Source organism: Enhydra lutris, unplaced genomic scaffold (genome assembly GCF_002288905.1).
Source record: "Enhydra lutris kenyoni isolate GAN:26980312 unplaced genomic scaffold, ASM228890v2 scaffoldscaffold1, whole genome shotgun sequence".
NCBI lineage: Eukaryota > Metazoa > Chordata > Mammalia > Carnivora > Mustelidae > Enhydra > Enhydra lutris.
Window position 1 is genome coordinate 92,124,531 of NW_019154085.1, and position 19,752 is coordinate 92,144,282.

Sequence of the window (19,752 nt, forward strand, 5' to 3'; positions counted from 1 at the left end):
GGAAAAAAAGATTAGCAAATAATATATATAGTATGACTCAAAACCAAAATATTAATGATGATGGGTTGTTTTTTGCTTTCCTCTTTTGCTTCAATATTTTTTGTTTTTTTGTTACTCTTTTTCCTCTTTCACTCAAAAATATTTATCATTTGTCTATTATATGCCAACCACATATATATTAAGCTAATAGTTACTTTGTCAATGTTAAAATGAATTAATAAGTGAATGAAATTGAATTTAAAAACGAGTAGATGGGCACACTTCAAGAATAAATTAATACCTTATCATTTAGTAAGTTGATTGGTAAATTTGTCCCACCTGCCCCTTGCCTGGTGTCACTGTTCTGTCTTTGAAAGGTCTAACCTTTGACAGACCCTTTATAGACTTGCTCTATTTTCCAATTTGGGAATTATAAGCTGAACTCAAATTTAAAAATTTATTTCTCAGTGACTGTAATTATTTTTTGTGGATGAAGAAAGGATCGACCTTCTTAGTATTTCCTCCTGATTCTCAATATGTGATGCTTACAATGTCCTCCCTCACTCTTAAATCCGTCTCAGCTGCTTCCCAATTGGCCGGTAGAAAGTCAGTGGGCCTATGATCTTTCAAAAACAGCAAGAATAAACATGTTTTAAACCTGCACTTTAAATAATATGAATCTGACTGCCCTATAAGCTGAAATCTTCTGCACTGAACATTTTCCTGATTTTTCCATTGGTTTCATACAACAGATGTGGATACTCCATTGTAGGAGACTCTGTGAAGCCAACGGTTGGCAAGAAATTCCCTTGTCTAGCAGACAACATATAGACATGCAAGTTTGCATCGTTTATGAATTTCAATCCATGTACCTCTAGCGTATCATGCCTAAGATAATTCTCTGAAATCTGTTATATCTAAAACATATGTTCTCACTTATGGAAAGTATAATTTGAGATGGCAAGGATCCTTTGCTTCATCTCTGCATACAGTTCCTTTTTCAAAGACATCATGGCATTTACTTCAAAATAATCACAGTAGAGAATTTTAAGAAATTTAGAGTTCAATTTAAATAAAAGATATTCAGGTAAAGCATATTTCCTGATCCTAAGCCTATAGTGCTTTCAGTTAGTTATAATTTCTACACAGCTCATTCATTTATATTCCCATTTATCAGTAACTTGTCTCCTGGGACAAATAAATAGATAAGGAACCTTTGTCATCTTGGCCCCAAAAATGTTGGCTATTTTAATTAAGTAAATTATTTTGGCTGTTTCTTGCCAACCTGAGATTGTTTTGATCCACTGATATTTTCAGAGGAATTATGTAAAACTTTTTTTCACCTAATTGTTTTCTCTCTCAAATCAGTACTGCCCCAAATTTATACTCATGCTTCCCTGATAATGAGAAATACAGAATTGGGAGAGAACCAAAATTACCTTACTAAGGAATTTCAAGCTCAAATGCCTTGAGAGCTAGGTAGAAAATACAAATGTGCAAAGCAGCAAGTTAAAAGATTAGAATAGCAGGTCTGTGCAAACTTGAAGAACAGCATTCATAAAGCATTAAAAAAATTAATTAACACTATTCTGGCCCAAATAATCCACATTTGCTAGCTAGATTAGTCCCAAAACTAATAAGTTTTCACTTAATGCAATCTCTCATCATACAGTTGTAGAAAGTAATACTCAAGGACAAGTGACAAAACCACCATGAATTTTGTAAAATAACTATAAAATGAGGATTCACATTTTTAAAAACCAGCAAGACCCGTACTTTCTGGACCCGCCCTCACTCTCCAGGCTTCTCTCCTGCCATACCCACCAGTCACCCCAGTCTGGCTTTGGTGACCCTGACCTTATTCCAGACCCATCTTCTGTCCCCATCACCTGCCTCAGGGCCATGCTCAATGCTGTTTTACTTAGGTGGTATCTTTTTTTTTTTTCCCTAAATTACTTGAGTTTGGAAAGTTATGCTGTCTATGGTAATCTGATCACACTGAAAGCACCAATTTTTTACCTCAGTCTGCACACTCTTTGAAATGTGACTTTGCAGATCCTCTTACTAAAAGAGCAGTCTCTCACTCTGCTCTTTGAACTGGTACCACAACTAGATGTTAATAGAGTGACACAGGCCCAGCCTAGAAAGCTCTGGGCGTATCTGGTCTTTCTTGCCTTCTGCCAGTGTTATGAGAGTAGACCAGCCTCGAAGAGGAAAGGTAAGAGACGTTTCAGTTTTCCTAAGTGAAACCATCTCAGCTCAGCCCACAGCCTGCTGACATGTAAACAAGTCCAGCCAATCTTGACAAGTCTGCCTTGCAGGGGCACAGCAGGCCATGGACACAGGAGCAAACACAGACCAGATCCCAGTGAGCAGACCAGATCAGATGAACCCCACAGACTCTGGAGCTAAATGTTTTTTATTGTTGTTGTTTTAAAGGTTTTATTTATTTATTTATTTATTTGAGAGAGAGATAGCTAGAGAGAGCACAAGCAAGGGGTGGGGAGAGGGAGAAGCAGGCTCCCTGCTTGCCTGGGGTCATGACCTGGACTGAAGTCAGACATTTAACGGACTGAGCCACCCAGGCACCCCAGGAGCTCAATGTTTTTATTGTTGGATGTCACTGGGTTTTGTGATAATTTGTACCCCACATTATTGTATAAATAGATAAGTGATGCATTCACTTCATAATTCCTGAATACTCCATCTACAGCTACCTCTAGTGGAGTCATGTTGACAGAGAGGCATTCAGCTAAGTCTAGGGCCAGTGAGACACAGGTAGCATAGATAGGCAATGAACACTTGCTTAGGCTGTGAATAATCTGGAGGCTCAGATGGCTAGTGTAATTAATTCAGAAATGGTGTCTAATTGATAATTATATTAGATCAGAAAGCAAGGAGACTCAAGACCCAGAACACGCTTAGAATATGGTCAGATTCATGCCAACCAAATGATGAGAAATCCTCTTCAAAGGCAGCCCAATAAATAAAGCAGAGAAAACATATTTTACCCACAAGTAGGATGAGTTACTGCTGGTATTAATTGGTTATAACTATAATAAATAGAGGAATAAGCTCATTTTTAACCAGATGAATTTAGGATAGGATTGCCAGATAAAATATAGGATGCGATATTTAATATGACTTTTAGATAAACAACAATAAGCAACATGAGTATGTCTCAAATATTACATGAGGTATACTTATATTTTAAAAAAATAATCATTCATCTGAAATTCCAATTTAATTGGGCATGATGTATTTTACTTGCTAAATCTGACAACCCTAACCAATATTGTAGTGGTAACCTCATGTGTTCATTTCTAGTGCATTGTCTTCTATCCCTGGGTTCATTCCTTCACTCAGTATCTTGGGCATTCCTTGCAACAAGGAAGTGAAAACAGCAGAAATGATGAAGGAAAATAGGCAGTCAAAGTCATGGAAAAGATCTACAGTACAAAAGCAAAAGCTGAAGAAAAGTGATCAGAAAGAGAAATGTTCTCTGCCACCAAGAGTGAAAAAGACCTCCCATGTTTGAGATAATAGAGACAGTTGGATGAGATATGGGAAAGTAAGAGATTAGTTGGTACATCATCAATGGGGGATAAGATCTGAGCAGAGTCTACAAAGAAGCCAATTCAGACCCTATAGATCACCAGAGCCCCACACCTCCAAAAGGCAGACAGGAGGTGACAGTGCTTACCACCTGCCCAAACCCCTCCATGGGTAGGGTATATCACCTATACCCAGGAGCTATGGGAGCTTCACTTCTTATTGACTCTAGGGAGAATCTTCCCTTAAAATCATCACCATTCATCAGGCAGACAGGCTACCAAGCCATGTGTGCCCTGAGATTCTTCTTGGTCTGCAACCAGCCCTCTCCATGTGGATGATTCTCTGAATTTCTGAGTGCTGTCTTCAGATTAGAGCCCAGGTCTCTATACCTGGAGGGGAGCTGATTTGGAAAGCAAAGTCCAGCATTACCTGTCTTAGGAAGAACTAGACAGAATTTAACAGAACTAGCTGGTTAAGGGGAAGTCATCCATCTGAAACAAGGACAGTGGTAAAATATACGCAAGTTCTTCTAGGACTCTAAAACAATCCTATAACTGTTGGAACACAACCCAGATCTTCGTCAATGTGACTGGGGTCATGACAGATCCAGTGAGAAAACTCCAGGAGACGGAGGGCAAGAGTCTTCCTGGGCCAACGCCCGGAATAGACATTTTGTCACCTTCGTGAGGTGGGGATCCTGGTGATGGGTGCCAAAATGAATGGTGGGACTACCAGCTGATGATCAGTAGATGCCTTCATTCCTTACAACCAGTTCTTTTATACTTTACACAAGATCTGGTTACAAACAGGATATAGATTTACATGCAGGACGCAAACTGCGTGTGAGACATGAGCTACATGCGGGACGAGGGCCACGTACAAGCAATCAAGTGTGACAAGTGAACAACAACAATTACCTCTTAGCTGTAAATGACAAGAGCAAGTTAAGGATTCACCACACTTATCAGATTCATCTAAAGGAGGACATGAAAGCACCCCGGGGATCCTCCTGTGTCTATTCCAGACGTCGGCCCAGGAAGGCTCTTGCCTTCCATCTCTTGGAGTTTTCTCACAGGATCCGACACGACCCCAATCACATTGGCAAGGATCCGGGTTGTGTTCCAACATATACCTACCATTTGCTTCTTAAGAATGTGGGTTCTTATGTCACAAAGACCTGGATTCAAATCCTGGCTACTTACTAATAAAATCCATGTAAAAGTACACTATCTGTTAAATAGCAAGGAACAGCTGTAGAGGTATGTTTGATTTCATTGTCTCTTTCTGCAGTGTGCTGTAATGTTCTTTATTTTACTACAGATAAATTTTATATGTACAGATACATTTTATTTCATGAAATTACAAAAAAAAAAAAAAATCCTGGCCACTTACAAGTTATATGACCATAGGTAAATGTATTAATCTCTCAAGTGTTAATATTCCCATCTACAAAATGTGAGTCACAACCTTATTGAACTATTAAATAAGTTACTGCAACTGACACAATTCACAGTTGAAACCATGCCCAGCATACTACAAGAGCTCAAGAAATGAGAGCTAAAAATAAAAAAAAAATAAAAAATAAAAAAAAAATAAAAAAAAAAAAAAACAAGAGAAACGGAGAGAGATTAAGAATGAAGATCCTAATACTGTGGCTGGAATAACAGCACTGCTAACTTCATTCTTCTAAAATAAAGTAACACCTTATACAAGTAAATCTTCACAGTTTTCTCCATGGCATTTTTTTTTCTTTAAAGGCAACTGAGTAGAGCCTGAACTTAGCATTACTTGTAAAACTTTAAGAAAGTCTCTTATCTTGATGTCCTTTTTAAATATTACTATTCAGTAACCATTCAAGAAATGTTCATTAAATGCTTTCTCGTGTGTATAAGACATTCAAAAGGTACAAAATGCATACTACATGGTCGCTGCCTCTGAAGGGCTCACAGGCCTGTAGGGAAACAGATAGGTCCACAGATAATGGGTCCTTGGTCCTGGTCCTCCTGAACAGCCCAGCAGAACTGCCATTCCTTGCCAGTCAGCAGTGTGGGAGGAGTCCAGATGCTAGACATTCTGAAAAACATGGGACATTTCCAAGTAAGCAAGGATCATACTCTGAACATCAGTGTTGCTCCCTGTGAAGATCATTGAGACAGCAAGCATTTCAGGGAGCCAGCAGAGTGTAGGGGAATAAGCACTGTCTCAGAAATCAGACAACCACAACTGTATGTCTAGCTGTGTGATTTAGACCACGTTGCATTAACCTCTCTGAGATTTGTTTCTTATTTGCACAGTGGAAATAATTATGCCTGTCTTCCAAGGATGATGTGAGAAATTAATAAGACAATCTATTCCAACCATTTTGCAAAACATCAGTGAGTACTTTTAAGACTCAATAAATGGTAGCTATTATTAATATTTTCATAATCATGAAGTGATACATAATAAATTAAGGAAAAAACATAATCTGTGTAAGTGAAAATTTTCTCAGAGAAGAAAAATTAGAAGAAAACAGAAAAAAATAGCTTGTTAATTGGAAAGTATGAAGTCAATATAAGATTACATATTGTAATTGTAAAAGAGACATAAACAGAAATATTTAAATACATATTAAACTCTGCCTTTAAGTCATCTCTCAACCAGCACTGTTGAGAGAAAAACATTGATGAAAGTCTTCACCTTTGTTTGGAGAGGCATCTAAATTCTACAAATGTAAACATAATAGAAATTCTTATTATCTTTTTTTTTTAAACCTTCTCTATCCATCCTTTTGGAGACATGTTTATGGATTTCAGTTTCATTTGTCAGCTAATGAAATCCTCTATTCTATATTTTTGGTCTTCCTATAATAAATTCTTTCTGGACCCTTGAGAAAAAAAATGTAAAATAGATTCCAAAAAATATTTTGACTGTCAGTTATGTTCTGAGAAAGGACAGATTAATCCCCACAGACCTCACAGTTGACAAAGTCCTGATTTAATGTGTTTAGCTATAGTGCTAAGAGGGATTTTGATAACAACACCTTGGATGCCTCATTGCTGTTACATGAAATAATTACCACCCTGGGGTATTGAGGGTAATCAGATACACTGGGTCCCTGAACCTCAGGGAGAAGGAAAGGGACAAGGGTGAATATCTGTCTGTAATACTAACGCCTATTATGTGTCATTTCTTAAATTCATTTCAATGAAATGACACTTTTTTGTTTTCCTTAAGTGACCATTATTTCCCTAATCTCTACTTTTTTGTTTTGTTTTGGTTTGTTTTCAGCATGAAGAAAGCCAATTTGTTATTCAAAAACTGAAAGAGGAAGGTGTGATGAGGACAGGGTACACAAAGAAGTCTTCTACACTGCCACTGAGAATACCAAGGGTTCAAAACACCTTGGAAATATTTTAGGATTATCTAGTACTAAAAAAAGAAATAATCAGGTCCAAAATGGAGTCACCTTTGCTAATTGTAATTTCAGCCTTTTGCAGGAGTGGAATTTTAAACCAGTCAGTCTGGAATTTCCTGAAAGTAAGGACTTTCCTCCAAGGCTCTTTCCTCCAAGGTATGGTCATGTTGTGTGAAACAATCCTTTCTTTTATTTTGCTAATAATCTCCTTGTTTTGCTCTTTTTCTGCCTATAAAATCCTCCCATTTTAAATAGCTCCTCAGAGCTCCCTTCTATTTGCTAGATGGGATGTGTCCAATTCATGAATCACTGCAAAAGGCCAATTAGATCTTTAAATGTACTCAGTTCATTTTTTTTTACATAGTTAATTTCACAATATACATATCCACACCTAAGGATATACTCTAAAAAAGGGGGGAGGGGCTGCTCCAAGAGACAAACATATAAGAATAAGGATGATAGTATTATTCATAACATCCCCACATTGGAGGGAGAATGTCCTATCAAGAATAGACTCAATAACTTGTAATTATATTCATCATTTGGGATGTTAAATTACACTTAAAAGGAGTAAGTGCAGACATATGCAATAGCATGGATAAACTTTCAAATATGTAATTTTAGGTAGGAGAAATTGGACACTAAAGAATTGATACTAGGGCTCCTAGATGGCTCAGTGTGTTATGTGTCACCTCTTGATTTCAGCTCAGGTCATGATCTCAGGTTTGCGAGATGGATCCCACACTGGGCTCCATGCTGGGAGTGGGGCCTGCTTAAGATTCTGTCTCTCCCTCTACTCCTCTACTCCCCTCTCCCTCTCTAAGAAAAAAGAAGAAGAAGGAGGAGGAGGAGGAGGATGAAGGGGAGGATGAAGAGGGAGGAGAAGAAGAAGAAGACATACTATCTGATTCCATTTTACAATGTGCAAAAATATGCAAAATAAACTTATGTTGGAAACTTGCATTTTGAGGCTTTAAACTCTCCGAACAGGAAGGGTTTAAGATTACCATGGAAGTCGAAAGAGTGGTGACTGTTTTGAAAGAGAAGTCACTGTGATCAAGAAGAGGGTCTGCCAGAGGCAGGGTTTGGGGGCACCGATGATGTTTAATTCTGGACCTGGTATTCAATATATTAACTTGTTGGTCAATACATAATCAATTAATCTTTATGGTTTTGTATAAGTCACTTTTCCATGTGCTTTTATATTTCACAATAAAGATAGTTTAAAAGAAATCTTTTTTGTTTGTTTTTGTTAAGCGATTTTCCCTAATCAGAGGAAAAGGGATCGACATTTACAGGGTTCTTAATGATCTTCCATAAGTACAACCTCTTCTAATTTTAATGATAATAACCCAGTAAGGGAGTTATCCTCTTCCTCACTGAACAGAGAAAACAACTCATGGAGTCCCTGAAATTTGCCCAGGGACACATAACCAGAGACAACAGATTCAGTAACTGAACTCAAAGCTTTGATCCAAAGTCCATGCTTTTTATTCCCCATTATGCTAATTATATCCACACTCAACATAACTTTTTCAATAAAAATTTCAGATTCTCTAATCAGTAGCTTAACTATCACACACTCAGAAGTTGAGTTTTGATGAACACCTTTAAATATTTTAAATGAAATCTAAGAGATAATTATTTTAAAATGTATGTAGCTAATCCTGCGCTAAAGCCAGACCATTCTGTGGAGTAAACGTGTTATTTATTAGGCTAAATTATGTATATATTGTTCCTGTCACAATGCAGGTGGAGTCAGTAGCACTAGCCAACTCCTCTTTCAAGACATAACACAGGAGCCGCGGCCAGAAAGAAACTGGAGGGAACCACACGGCCACTGAAATGGAGCGGAAATACTTCAGGTAGAGGTAACAGCAAGTAAAAATTCCTAAGTTCAAATTATACTTGATGTTTTCAAAAACACAGGAGCAGAGAATGACTGAAAGACAGCATAAGAATGTATCAGGATTTGATTCAGCTTCAAATAACAAATGGTCTAAGGTAACAGTAGCTTAAATAAAGATCATCAGTCTAGAATTGGAAGAGCAGCTTCAGAAAGCTATCAAGAACTCAGGTTCTTTCAATACTGTGGCTTCAGCATCCTCTTTGTAATCTAAAATGGCCAAGAGAGCTCCAGCCCTCACAACTTAATTCCAGCGACGGGCAAATAGGAGGAATGAAAAAGAATGGGCCCTCTTCTTTTAAGGATGGTTCCTGGAAGCCAACACAACACTTTCATGTATATCCCCTTGACCAGACCAAAACAAAATGAAACAAAACAAAACAAAACAAAACAAAACAAAACAAATGGCTAATTTAACTAGGAAATCCCAGCAGAAAAGCTTAAAATATTTCTTTCTTTTTCTTTCTTTCTCTCTTTCTCTCTCTCTCTCTCTTTCTTTACTAAGGAATAGAAGGAAATGTATATTTAAAACGACAAGAAATTTTGTCACAGAATAAAAGACATAGGAAACAAGTATGGAAAGGTAAGTAGGGGTAACTCTACTATAGTAATTGGAATAAGGAAAAGAAGGATCACACTGTCCTAGATTAATGCCTTGCTTAAATGGAGAAGTCACTAGGGATAGCACATACTTATGTGTCCTGCACATAGTCACTTCTTCAAGCCTATCTCAAGGATTGGTGGTCAGGTGACTCTTCATTTTTTACCTCCACTTTTTTCAAATGAGTTACCATGTCCTATCAATTCTATCAAGATAGTATCTCCTGCACAAAGAATGGAAAATCTTGATAGAAATGTGAAATGTTGAGTCCAACTACTACCTCCAGTAACCTTCAAGCATGAAAGAAAAAGAACAAAAAGAGCATTGTTTTCTGCTGTGGGTGAAAGAAGATAGGTTGAAGTTCTAAACCCAGTACCTGTGATGAGGACTTACTTGGAAATAGAATTTTTTTTTTAAGATTTTATTTATTTGACAGGGAGAGAGATTGAGCCCAAGCAGGAGGAGCAGCAGGCAGAGGGAGAAGCATGCTCCCCGCCAAGCAAGGAGCCTGATGTGGGGCTCAATCCCAGGACCCTGGGATCATGACCTGAGCTGAAGGCAGATGCTTATTCAACTGAGCACCAAGACACCCCATGGAAATAGGATTTTAAAAGATGTAATAAAGTTAAGACAAGGACATCCTGGATTTGATTCAACTTCAAATAACAAACTGTTATTTGAAATCCAATGCCTAATGCCAAATCCAATGCTTGTCTTCCTTCTAAGGAGATCAGATGAAAACCCAGGAACACAAAGACACACAAGAAGAAGGTCAGGTGTGACAGAGGCAGAGCCTGGAGCAATGCAGCTGAAGGCTAAGGATTGAAAATCACCACCGGAAGTTAGGAAGAAACAAAGGAAGATTCTCCCTCAGAACCTCCAGAAGGAACCAACTTTGCTGACATCTTTATTTTGGACTTCCTGCCTCCAAAACTTTGAGAAAATAAAATTCTATTATGTAAGCTACCTGGTCTGTGGTATTTTGCTATGGCAGCCCTGGCAAAGTAATACGGAATTTAGTTAAATGCAAGGGCAAGAATCTGATTCTTTATTCTACTTTATTATTGGCTAAGATCTTCCAGGTTATCTTGGAATCTAAAGAAAGGATATGGCAATTCAGAGGAACAATCTGTGTTTGTAAGCTTGAGGTCTGTGTGGGTTTTGACTGGATCGTCCCCCACATCACAAAAATAAATCCTCATCACATTAGCTTCTGGTCAGATTCCTCTCGGCAGGGGCTTTGAAGGGAAACCATACTGTAAATTCCATCTGAGTTCTCCATTCAAAGCCTCCACCAACACTATAAACCATACATGAAAGAGAAATCGTGAGCACCTGAAAAGGACACAGGGCAAACAAGCAGGTCCTCCTCAGATCCTTCGGAAGGCTGATTTATTGGCTCAGCATTTAAAATCTCGATGGAAATGTTCATCCTTTACTCAAGTTGCTTAACCTCCATCATAAAGGTTTTTGAGAAAACTTAACTGACTGCAGAGAGATTTCCAAAAACTGTCCTCCAAAATCAGCCTAATTTGCTTTGGTTCTGAACATTCCGAAATGCCCATTCTTGCTTCACATTTTTTTAAAAAGATTTTATTTATTTATTTGACAGACAGAGATCACAAGTAGGCAGAGAAGCAGGCAGAGAGAGAGGAGGAAGCAGGCTCACTACTGAGTAGAGAGCCTGACTCTGGGCTTGATCCCAGGACCCTGGGATCATGACCTGAGCCAAAGGCAGAGGCTTTAACCCACTGAGCCACCCAGGCACCCCTCTTGCTTCACATTTTTAAAGAACAGTCAGACTCACCCTACTTTCACTTACAACCATGATTAGAATCATGCCCTCCAGGTACATACGAGATAACATCTTATCTCTCACACAGCATGAAAAATTCAGGATCACCGATAGAAGCAAGAGAAGTTAATGATTCGCTTTAACTTGGCATTGTCTTTGTTCTCACTTCAACCACCCTTCACAATATATGAAGTGCGTTGTCAGGTCCAGTCATTTGTTTTCATCATTACGCCTCTAGAATCTACTCTTTCCATTTCATCCCCTAACAACTTTCACCCAAGCCCTCATCACAGTGCATCTAAAATTATGATTCTGATCTAATTGCTTTTGAAAAACTACCACTCTCTCCAATGCCTTTTTATTCACTTTTCTTATTGCTTTCCATCCATCATCTGAGTTTTTGCAGACTCTATCTCCCCACAACATTTCCAGTAACAAAGTCAATACATCATATATTTGGAAAATGATGCCATGTTTTCCTTTTAGTTACTGACATAATTTATCCATAATGCCTCTGATGACTAGCATAGAATTGAATAAATGACACCTTGGTCATTGGTGGCTGTGGCCAATGTTCCAAGGTCCCAGCAAGAATGTTAGTGAGAGCTAACCTTTATTGAGTATTATTCTGTGCCAGCTGCTATGCTCAGCATTTCACATACATTCACCTGAATTTTTTTTTTTTTTTTCAGAAGAAATCTATGAACTCAGTCCTATCTTAATTTTCATTCTAGAGATCAGGAAATGAAGATACACAGAAAAGAAAGCAACTTTCTCAACTCACAAAATACCCTCAAATTCAAGCCCAATATGTTGCTCTGTCTGCTTCAAAAGTTAAAACTCTCATAAGGAAACAATGGGGAAGGAATTTTCAGAGGTAAATTTCTTATGTCTTTATAAATCCTTAAGAGCATGTGGTTAGCCACACAGGAAAAAGTAGATAAAGCCCTTGTCTAAGAGTGAAGAAATGTGTTCTGGTTAAAAATCTGTTGCTGTGTTATTATGGGTAAGTCACTTCTCCTTGCTTGGCTTCAGTGTTCTTATCTGTGAAATTAGGGTATTAAACTATGTTATTGCTAAGGTACTTTTCAGTGATTCTTATTCTCCCCTCCTCCAGCATATATATAGGATATATAACCTCTCTGATACTACTAAACCTAGATTAGTGTGTGTACGTGTATATGTGTGTATGTGTGTGTGTTTTATGACAGGGAGAGAGAGATTTTGAGAGAGAAATAGGAAATTGTAAAAAGAAGCAGAAAGCTGGACTAACAATACATAAAAAATGTTTTTTTCCTTTTTCCTCCCATAATGGTAGGCAATAATTAGTATGATTTAGTACCTTAAAGATTTTGAGGGCCTGAAGTAAGATCTCTACAATGATCTTGGCCACCTAGTCATGGTCTCAAGATTAATATAAAAGCAGTAAGATGGGGTAGGAGGGAAACACTTTCTCAGGAATTCCCTAGCAAGACTTCAATAAACATCTTCTTGGGTACAACTAGGTTATATATTTGTCCCTAAACCTGGGATTGAGTCTGGTTTCCTTGAAATCAAGGAATTTCCAAACAGCCTTAGAATAAAAATATTAGGATAGTAACTTTTGGGATAGTCAACCAAATGTAGGCCCCAATCTACATTATCATATACACAGATGCCAGAGAAATATTTCTCCAACGCATACATGGGAAGGTCACTTCACATTTCAAATCTCTTCTTTGGTTGCCATTAAAGAGTCAACTCTTAGAGAAACACTAAACACTTTTTATAATATAGTTCCCTTTTCTCAAATTTTATCAGTCATCTTGGGAAACCAATGTTTTCTAAACATCACATGCGAATTCCAACATCTGAAATAGAGACAAGAGTGACCATCAAAGTGAGTCTTGCACGACAAATAGCAGACCAACAAATGCAGACATGGATGATGGAAGAAATGGATATTGTTCTTATGGAAGAAAGAATGAATAATGAAGTGGATATAGGAACCTTGAGATTTGCTCAGAAAACAATGAACTTTATTCTTCACTTGAATTTCAGGTAGAAACTGTAAAAACAAGCTAGGACAAGCTTAACATAGGCAAGATGGTACCAGAGAATGGAGGGTTGTGGGAATCTGGGCTCTAATCAATTGACTTTGGATTCAGGCAATGGTAGTGGGGAAGGATGATCAAAGACTTTGAACCAGCCAGTAACATGGTCAGAATTTCAGTTAAAATGGTGAATGTGCAGGCGCATGGGTGGCTCAGTGCGTTAAAGCCGCTGCCTTTGGCTCAGGTCTGCCTACTTCCCCCTCTCTCTCTGCCTGCCTCTCTGCCTACTTATGATCTCTGTCTGTCAAATAAATAAATACAATCTTAAAAAAAAAAAAAGTGAATCCAGATGTTCTGAAACACAGTAGAACTGGAATGGGGGGAGACCACCAAAAGAAAGAGAGTTAAGAGGCTGGTGCAACAAGTGAAGTGGAAGGCAAAAGAGAAACGTATTCAGTCCTCTGGCCAAGCACCCTCAATACCTGAAACACAGATGGTGTGTGTTACTTTTCACTGAGCGCAAAGGTGGAAGTTATAGAAAAAGAGGAGGAAGTGTGAATGTTGGATGCAATGGCTGGGCGTGGGCAACATGAAGAGAATCCAAGATGAATTCTATCTCTTACTGAGGCTGTGAAGTCTTCCCTGCACCCAAATATTTTCCTAAGTCCACGGTCTCTGTTCCAGAAAACACACCATTTGCTCTTCTTTCTTTGCTTCTCTTATTCTGCTGTTAACTTTCTCGCCTACCTTTCTGGATCTTACATAAAAATTTCATGCAGTTGCTCTTTTTCCATATTATTCAGCAGGGGATCTTATTACTTCATCATTCCGAACTATGTTCTGAGGTAATATCTTCTTAGGAATTAACAGTCGCATAATAGAGACCACAGCAAGGGAATGTCATGTTTCCAAGAGAGATGACCAAGAAGCTACACAGCGAAGGGAAATTTTATTCAAAACACAGAAAACAGAAGGTTCATAATAAGGCCAGTGATTTCAATTTAGAGTTTGTTAAAGGTCCGACTCCCAACACACACCTTTATTACCCTAATTACCTTTTCTCTTTGATTCTTCACTCTGAAAATCTGGCCTAAACCACAGCCTTTGTCATCCCCATGGGCACAGAGATTTAAGAGCTCCCAACTCCATCACAGCTTTGTCTCAGATCAATGAGGTGACCTTGAAAGAAACCCACTCTCAGTGCTTCAGTTTCCTTGCAGACAACACAGGAATGCTACCAAGTTTTCATACTTGACTAGAAGCACAAGGGCAAAGCCTTCTGAGGACATAAGGTGCTAAGTAACAAACAAGATGGAATATGTAATTCAATCAATCATGTCCCAACCCTGGCTGTGCCCATTTATTATTACTTTTCAATTTCTAAAGTGATGGCAAAATGGAATTTCCACTAATTTTTTGAGAACCTAAATCTGATTCTTATAATCCCAGGCTTTATGTTGCTGATATATTGTAGATATAATTTTTGTGTATCCCAAGAGGCTTTCTGCTCACAGGGCATTGCTGTAAGTTGTGGATAATTTATTTTCCCCTGCTATTATATTGTGTAAATTACCATGTTGGCAATATTTTAGCCTTTCACACTTTGAATCAGTGCCCAGAATAATTCTAACAGGATTTTGATTCTCTGGAAGCAACTCCAGGAAGAAAGCCCTTCAGAATGCCTGCATATTCATTTAAACTTCAGCTGAGAGAAACATCTCCTCCAGGTCAAGTATAAGGTGCATCTGAAGGGTAAGTGATACTTATCTCATCTCCCTGCTGATATCTATATCCTCCTCTGCTGTCAGGAACAATTGTAGAACCTTGCCAGCCGAGCACACATTCTCTGGCATTTCCACCTCAGGATGCAAGTTCTAGAATTGGAACCCAGTTTGAAGCCTTCCAGAAACCTCAAAGATGAATTTAATTCCAGACATCCAGCCACATAACCAAGTTCTGTGGTTTAATTTTACCACCCAAATGAGATATTTTGGTTTTCAGCCAGGAAATGCCTCATTTCTTAGAACCAAGAGTAATCAGGAAGGGCAGAAAATGGAAATCAGGCTGCCCAGCGAGGGCAGACAGGGTACTGCGGAAGCAGACACAGAGCCACGTGGTCATGAAAGGCTGAATAAGGACAGGGATTCCGTGCAACTCTTCCTTTGCTGTTGCATAAAGAGACAGCCTCACACAACAATAGGAAAAGAGGACGCAAAAAGCTTCGATTTTGTTTTGTCCCCTCCACAATCCTACTCCTATACCAACTTCATGGGGAAAAAGTTTCTAGAACTCATTACTGGGACCCCAGGGACCAAATCTGCCTCCATCAAACCCTCCAGGTCCAGCAGAGAAGTATACCCTCCTTAGGTGGTCTGCTTCAATCCTGACAACCTGAGAGTCCTGGGAAGGTATTCTTTCTTAATATTCTTCATTTTAAGAATGTGGGAATGTTGTTAATAATGTGCTAATCTCGCAAGGATGTTGTGAAAATTCAATGAGCAAATGTCTATGTGCCTTGCCCAGTATATGACACAATACAAGTTATCGACTGTTACTATTCCGAATTGTTCTCATTTATATAACATTAATAATAAGGATATTCTAGCAATATAAGGAAAGAGGCAACATCTCAATATCAATGACTGGTATTGTTCCTTAAGAAGCTCCCGCTCCAAGTCAGGATTGATTATGAACACCAGGGAAGGGAGGGCCCAGCTAGAGGGAAATAAATAGTCTCATTTCCCCCTTTGCATACTCCTCAGAAATACATATCAACTTTTATTTGTTTTAGCTAAGCTCTTCTTTTATCTATTCATGCTCCTATCTAAAATATGCTGAAGTAGTTTGAGAAAGGAAAGAAAAGTCCCTTAGAAGTACTTTTAAATTTCTTCAAGTTTTCTAATGAACTTAATAAGCTCCCCAGATACATCTTACAAAGTAAAGAAACCTTCAAAAATATTAAAGTAATTTTGTTTTCTCCAGTGGTGACAGAACATTCTAGGTGACTAGAAAGCTTTATCATCATCAATTTTACAAGTGTTCAGTTAACAGTGAAAGGAAAATCACAAGAGAAAACACTTCCTCTTTGATGTCTTTTAATATATTTGGATGGCGCGCTGTTGCAAGATTTTTCACCGGACCAGTTTCTCTGAGTTTGCACCTCAAATTCCAGCTCAATGATGACAATTCCAAATGTTCCTCCTCTAACTGCCTGGCAGGCCAAGTGATTTTTGACACCACCAGGAATTTGCCAAGATTTTTGATCAAAGGAATAATACACTAAATTGAAATCACTGTCACTCTTGTTGCTATCCTTACTTTCTCAGCGAATGTTCCCATGAGAAGGCCACTGCTGTGGGCACCAAGACTAGAAGAAACAAGTGAAATACCTTGAGTTTTGCCATCAACATCATAAATCTCCTCCAAATGGCAAAAAACACATCAGAGTCCAAACCAGAAGAGGCATAAAACCACATATGAACCACAGATCCATAGTCAGAAGCAATATCTAAGATGGAGGGCACCTTGCTGGTGATCAAGTTCATGTGACTTTTTAAAGTCCTGTTGGCTTTCTGCAGACCAGATATCAGGAATTCCTTGCCCAAAGCTCGTAACAGGCAGGAATGTGTTTTATTCCCCACTGTCTAGGCAGGGCGTAGATTTATTTACTAGGCAGTATTTCCCTGATTGCAATCTCTGGGCCACTTTTATCAATCTCACTCCAGCTGCTTGATTAAAATCCAGATTCTTGGGCTCTCAGTCTAAGCTTCCTCAACCAGAGTCCCTGCCAGAAGTCCTGAAAATCTGAGTATTTAGTAAACTATCTAGGTTATTTCCAGGAAAGCATGCATTTGAAATGAGAATCGACATTATAACCCATGAATATCAAAGCTACATGTACTCCTTATGTACAGAATCACTTCCAAGGTGATACTGGGGGGTTCCAAGAAAGAGAAGTCATGCTCAACTGCCCTCAAGCAACTGAAATGCAACCTGATATGAGTATCTATAAAATAACAAGACTAATTAACCCTGAAAGATATCAGAGTAAAGTCAGCATCTTCCTTAGGTAAGTGGCCAGTAGCCTGGTCACAGAGTTGTGTCACTGTTCTTGGCTAAAATGGTTTCCTGCTTTGTTTTTAGAATAGAATTGAAGAAAAGGGTGACTCTGGCCTCTGTAGACAATGTAGATCTGCAAAACTGAGGATGCTTTCTTCTTGAATGTCCAGAAACTCCTGTTTCTAATATCCACTAAAGAAGGTATGAGGATTAGGTTCCTTTGGAATGGTGACACTTCAACCAGGAGATGAGGCTATGTGTCCTTCTTCTCCCCATGCTGCTCTGCAAGACCACCCCGACTGTCCAGGGTCTGGAGCAAAGTCATCCCTGCAGCTTCAAGGTCTACTTGTTCGAGGCATACAATCTAGTTAGAGGGGGACGGATAAAACAAGTCTATCAAAGGCATTGTGTTGACTATCAGTCACTTGAATCAGTTTCTAAGCTGCTCTGTATTAATAAACTAAATAGATATCATCTCTCAGAGTTTATCTTCTATGAAAAATTTCTAGCCTTTAAATTACAACTAATTCATAAAATTATGACTTCCTAAAGCAGGAAAGAAATACAGAAATTTGTGCATTACTTTGAATATAGGCTTTAAACAGACTTAGCTCATTATCTCATGCACATTAGATGCCCCCCAAAATTTGGTTTGATTTCTTTGTTGTTGTTTGGATTGTGGATGTATTATGGAGACAAGAACTTCAAAGTCCATTTGGACTCCAGGAATGAAGGAGAATACTTGACCCACCTAAGTCAATAATAAAACAGTACTCGAAGCAGGTGTTTCCTAAATCACTATCGCTGAGCCCAAACAGAGGGAAAACTGAGTTCCTTCTTTCTGGAACATAGGGAGCCACCTATATGTAATGTTTGGGGCCTTAGATTTTTCAAGGTGATGTCAATAAATGTTTGGGTATGTATCTGATTCAGCTTTCTGTAACCAGCGCTACAGTTAATGTAGATTTGTGCTCCCTGCATGGGATTTCATATCTATTGATCAGAGAGCAGAAGCCTAAGCTGGGATCCGAGAGAACAGGGGGAGCTGCAGGGGCAGTGTGACATGCTGGGATGAGCTCTCTGTCCCTGTCAGAGCAGTTTCTCACTGAGCCAAGCTCCTGTCATCATGTGCTATTACCTGTAGGAGATGAGGCAACAATTCTATAAAAAGGACATATTTTGAACTATGCCTATAAAGGTGTAAAACATAAAGATGAATATTTTCCAGATAAATAAATCTCCAACATAAATCCAGCAAAAAAAGTAAATAATGAGACTGATTCTGGGACAGGTACTTAGAGAAAATGAGAAAGGTCTGGACCCTGCTGGGGGCCCCTTCTGCAGGATTAAGCAGGAGGGCCAGAGTACTTTTTCCCCCACCTCTGAACGGTGGTTTCCATGACATCCACTGCACTTAGGAGCATAAACTCTACCCAGAAGGAGACAATCATAAGGATGCTACCTGAAGCTACTACTAGCATTGCATTTTCCAATTAGCTTGAATAATAAACAGAAAACAGCATGGTGTGAGAATACTTAGACTAATAAGCCTGCCACAACCCTTGAAACAATCCAAATCTTGAAACTATTTGGAAGTCCAGTTCATACAAGCACAATTTTCTTAATGAGATTGAGACTACGATTGTCTTCCATTTCCAAATCCCAAGACCACTTACTGTTGAGTAGTCTAATATCTCAGAGTCTTTACATTAGGATGCTAGCACTCACAAAATCACTTTTAATGAAAGAAATTGGGAAACTATTCTAAAGCAAACAGTCAAATTCTGATCCATGGACTCCTGGGAATTCCTGAGACCCTTTTGGGGGCATGTTCATAGGATTAAAACTATTGTCATAGTAATACTAAAAAGTTATTTGCCATTTCATTGTGTTGACGATGCACTGATGGTACAAAAGCAGTAGTGGGCAAAATTGCTGTAACCATAGCAAAAGTCAGATTAGTGGTACTAAGCTGTGCTAGTAGTCACGGTATCTTCCCCACCAAACAGCTGCAGAAATCAATTAATCAATTAAAAAGAATAAATGTTAGCTTCACTTAAGAATTTCTTTGATCAAACAATAACAATTAATTTCATTAAATCCTGACCCTTCAATACATATCTTTTTGATATTTTATGCCATGAAATAAGAAGCACACAAAAAGTATGTATGCGGCTTACCAAAGTCCAAAGGTTATCTCAAGTAAAAGCATGGGTGTGATTGAGTCATGAGCTGTTCTAGCTCATTATTTCACATAAAATCATTTCCACTTGAAAAATAAATGACAGATAACTATGGTTACCATTTGGGCATTTGACAATACAGATTAATGAAGTAAGCTTTCACATCAGGGTAAATGAATGACAATGTGTGTTTTTAATGAGAGAATTTTCAAGTGAATATTAGAATTTCAGAAAACTTGTAACC